We start from the raw sequence: 5244 nt of genomic DNA on the forward strand, positions 1-5244 counted from the left end.
ATCTGAACCCACAAATTATCTCTAATTGTTAGCCACTTATTGTTAGTAACTGAAAAATGAGTTTTCTCCAAGCTAGTCTTACCTGGAAGAGAAACTACTCTGAAAGGCAGGATAGATGGTCAACACAAAGCAGACTCAATAGCATTTTGAGAAGTTTTTTGTCTGATTTTCTCATAATGCTAAGTCTGTACATATATATATATATATATATATATATATATATATATATATATATATATATATTTGGTATATATATATATATATACCAAAGTCCCTTTGCTAGTATGTTCTATCTTCTGGCTTGTGTTTTTAAGGGATTTCTGTATGTATGAAAGTGTGTGCCTGCTTCTATACAGACCCTTTATGCTTTATCTGGCTTTTTTTTTATTGTATGTTTTGTCCTTTTTTGATTTGGTTGTTGCTTTATTTATATTATATTATTTTATTATTATTCCTTAGATAATTGTTTGTTTTCTTTTTTCTTTTTCTTTATTAAAATTTAGTCACTTTGTATCCCAGCTCTAGCCCCCTTCCTCATCCTTTCCCAATCCCACTCTCCCTCCCTCTTCTCCTTCCATGCCCAGTCCCCAGTTCACTGAAAGGGGAGGTCCTCCTTCCCTTCTATCTGTCCCTAGCCTATCATGTCTCATCAGGACTGGCAGCATTGTCTTCCTCTGTGGCCTGGTAGGGTTGCTCTCCCCTCAGGGGGAGGTGATCAAAGAAACAGCCACTGAATTCATGTCAGAGATAACTCCTGCTCCCTTTACTAGGGAACCCCCTTGGAGACTGAGCTGCCGTGGAGTACATCTATTCAAGGGTTTTAAATTATCTCCATGAATTGTCTTCGTTTGGAGTATCAGTCTGAGAAAAGAGCCCTCACCCATTGTGGAGCTCCTGCCCCTTCCAGGTCTTTCTATCTCCGCCTTCTTTCATTAGATTCCCTGGATTCTGCCCATTTTTGGCTATGTGTCTCAGCATCTGCTTTGATACTCTGCTGGGTAGAGTCTTTCAGAGGCCCTTTGTGGTATGCTCCTCTCCTGTTTCCTGTTTTCTCCTTCTGATTTCCATCCCATTTGTCTTTCTGAAGGAGGATTGAGCATCTTCCCCAGGGACCTTTTTCTTGTTTAGCTTCTTTAGGTGTACAGATTTTAGTATGTTTACCTTATATTACATGTCTAATATCCACTTATAAGTGAGTGTATTCCATGTTTGTCTTTCTGCTTCTGGGTTACCTCCCTCAGGATGATCTTTTCTAGTTCCCAACGATTGCCTGCAAATTTCATGATATTTTTTTTTTAATTACAAAGCTACTTTTAATACTTTGGGGTGTGCCCGACAGGAATAAAAAACACTGGGAAGGGGTAACCCCCTCACCCCCAGGAGTGCCCCAAGGGAAAAGAGACTACCTGAGGGGAAGGAAGCACAAAAGGAACCCGGTGTAGACTCAGGGCAAAGGGAATGCCATCAGTGCTGGGACCTGTGAGCACTACAGGAAGAAACTCGAGCATAGTGGGACTGGCTCCAGGCACACAAGGCTAGGGCAAGAGGGTTGGACACGAAGCCACAAACCTACTTGGGTTCCTCTTTCTTCTCCTTTACTTTTTTCTGCTTCTGCTGCATGATCTCTGAGTCCTTCTGCTTGCTAGCGGCAGCAGAAAGCCCATCATCTCGGTGTTTCCCCTTAACGGAGTCGCACTGCTTCTTCGTGTTCTTCTGGCAGGCGAGCTATCTCTTGTTACCGGGTGTCATGGCGACAGCAACGGCTCCAACCTGCCTCCTTTTTGTCCCCTCGTTCGTTCCGGCCGACGTTGATATCCTTGTTTTTAATTGCTGAGTAGTATTCCATTGTGTAAATGTACCACAATTTCTGTATCCATTCCTCAACTGAAGGACATCTTCAGTATTGATTGACAATATTGCTTGTTTGTTTTCTAACAGCAGACAGAAAAGTTGCAGACCTGGATGGGAAGAGAGGGGGGAGGTACTAGCAGTATGGAGAGAAATGTTATCAATATACATTACATGAAAATCTTCTATTTTTAATTAAATGTAACATAACAACCTATGAGCTTTAGGCTTCATAATAAAAAGCTAAGGAAATGTTGGAATTAATTAACCAAAAAGCAAATATATAAAGAGTAAGACATACATATAGTAAAAAAATTCTTAAGAACTTACAACTCATTGTTGTATAACTTCAATGTATTCTTTACAATGTGTTAAAAAGAAAATACATTTAAGAAATTACATCATCATCATCATATTCTGGTAAGCAGTAATCATAATAGGTAAAGTATTACATATTAATAGAATTAAGAGTAATTAATTAGTACATATTAATAATAACAACTAGGCAAAGCTTTAATTATAATACTTCATACAGTGAATTTCCATTATATTGATTTTACACATTGAATATATTGGACGATGTCTGGGTAGTGCTTTGGGCTGTCATTCTTGGGAGGACATCATTGGCACTTAGCGGATAGAAATTAACTATTTAGAAACGTCTTAAGAAATCTTATTATTTCATATTTGCCAAAATTTCTAAACACACACACACACACTTAAGTAATAACATTTGGAATGACAATGCTATCCTCCAAACCCATAGATAATCTAACTGAAAGCCTAACACCATTCATGGAAAGAATACTTTGAGATATCTATCAATCAGGGGAATCAAAGACACTCAACAAAACAAAACAAACAAAAAAGCAAAAAGCAAATAAGCAAAAACAATCACAAAACAAAAGCATAAACTATTTCTGTAGCTTTTGGTTTTCTTCCAGAGATTTAAGGTCAAACCCTCTTGTTGACGATACTGTGTACTTCATAAAGAACTCAGAGGATTCAAGACAGATCTGCCCTAAAAGCCTCCTCTCTGGGGATTTACTTTCCTAATGCTGCAAGAATTATTCAAGCTACCAAAGGTGAAAAGCAATTAATATTTTAACCTATATATGATGTCTATAACTACAATATTAATCAGCATAGCAAAATATTTCTAAGGATACAATAGAGGTACTCAAATCTTGGTAGTAACCAAGAACACACTAATTTGACTTACACCTGATAGAAAGGCTGATTGCTACTGGAAATGTACCAACTAGTGAGTTTATGGATCTCAGAAGATTATCTATAACTTGTTTTGCTATATAGCATAAACATTAACTGCATTCTAAACATTTCTTCTTATACCTACAGATAAATTTAGCTCTGAACCTTCACCAAAGCTTCTCTTGTAACAGATGGAGACCATTACAGAAAACTACAATGGACCAACATGCAGAGAACTGATTGTAGGATGTCCAGTCCCAATAGATCCATCTAAAACACTGCTTCTGTACCAAAGGCTCATGCATCGTTGTGAAAGGGCCAGAAAAATTGTGAGACTGTATCTCCTAGAAGAGACAGGGAAGCATGACTGCATAAAAACGACATCAGCAATGACCAGTAGACATGCTAATATGAGTGAAAGAAAATTCGTAGCCCCACACTCTCCCAATTAAGAACTACAAGCAACTAATGCACTTCTTAGAGAGAAAGAATTGTCTTTTTTAGTGGATGAGTTCCCTAATTGCTTATCCAATACCAAATGGTCAGCACTGAGCACTGAAATCACACACCCATGCATAGTAACACTAAGTGAACTGAGAAGATGGCATTTTTCTCTTTCTCTCTCCCTTTACCCTTTCCCTTTCTATTTGCATTTCTGGTCTCTCTCTCTCTCTCCCTCTCTCTCTCTCTCTCTGTGTGTGTGTGTGTGTGTGTGTGTGTGTGTGTGTGTTTGTAACAGCAATGATCAGAGAAAATGAGTCCATGAATTTGAGAGGCCGTAGTAATGGCCATAGCATGAGAGAATGGAGGAAGAAAAAGGAAGGGAAAGAATTAGTACAAACTTGTACAATCACTATGGAAATCAATTTGGAACTTTCTCAAAAAATTGGCAACCTCAAGATACAGCTATACCACTCCTGGGCATATACCCAAAAGATGCCCCACCATTCAATAAGGACAGTTACTCAACTATGTTCATAGTAGCTTTATTTGTAATAACCAGAATCTGGAAACAAACTAGATGCCTTCAACAGAGGAATAGGTACAGAAATTGTGGTTCATTTACACAGTGGAATACTACTCAGCTTTGAAAAACAAGGAAAGCATGAAATTTGCAGACAAATGGATTGAGCTAGAAGAGATCATCCTGAACCATTTCTGGGTTTCCTAACCCAGAAACAGAAAGACAGTCATGATATACACTCACTTATGAGTGGATATTAGCTGTATAATATAGGATAGCTGTCTACAGATCTAAAGATGCTAAACACTAAGGAGCATCCTAGAGAAGATACTTAAATCTCATTCAGAATGGCAAACAGGGGAGACACCAGAATCGGCAGAAGAGAGGAAACAGGATGAACACCTACATAATGGATCCCCTGAAAGGATTCACTTAACAGGGGATTTAAGCAGATGCTGAGTTTCACAGCCAGACACTGGGCAGAGCACAGGGAATCTTATGGAAAAAGAGGGGGCTGGGAGTAGAAGGACATGGATGAGACAAGAGCCCCACAAGGAGATCAAGAATCTAAAATATCTGAGTCCACGGGGTCCTGCAGAGATTGATGCACCAACCAAGGATCATGCATGGAGAGGACCTAGACCCCTGCTCAGATGTAGCCAATTGGCAGCTCAGTCTCCATGTGGTTTCCTGAGTAAGGAGAACATGGGTAATCTCTGTCATGAACTTGGTTGACTGCTCTTTGATCGCTTTTCCCTGCTGATTACCAGGCCACAGAGGAAGAGGTTCCAGGCAGTCCTGGTAAGACTGGATAAGCTTAGGCCAGATGGCAAAGGAGGAGAACTCCCCCTATCAGTGGACTAGGGGAAGGGGTTGCGGGGAACAGGGAAGGAGGGTGGAACTGGGAGGAGTTGAGGAAGAGGGCTTCTATCAGGATTATAATGTATAAACTGTGAAAAAATTAAAATTAAAGATTATGCAACTATATTTTAATTCCATAACTAAAAAATTGAGAACACCAACATTTCATGCATCAATATTTGCAATTCAAATAAAATTTAAAGAAAACTTTGGTAAGAGAAATAGCTGCAGGTAGTGTACTAGGCCCACATGAACTCTGGGTTCAACCATGAGCACTGAACAACTGAATAAATAATGTAAATATATACACTAATATATATATATATATATATATATATATATATATATATATATATATA

The 5244-nt window shown here is 38.7% G+C and overlaps 1 pseudogene; it reads right to left on the bottom strand.

Moving 5' to 3' along the window:
- Positions 1-1569: 1569 nt before the first annotated feature.
- On the bottom strand, positions 1570-1749 carry LOC129674175 (small EDRK-rich factor 2-like; annotated as a pseudogene).
- Positions 1750-5244: the final 3495 nt, after the last annotated feature.

Source organism: Psammomys obesus, unplaced genomic scaffold, assembly GCF_907164565.1.
Source record: "Psammomys obesus unplaced genomic scaffold, mPsaObe1.curated_primary_1811, whole genome shotgun sequence".
NCBI classification, from domain to species: Eukaryota; Metazoa; Chordata; class Mammalia; order Rodentia; family Muridae; genus Psammomys; species Psammomys obesus.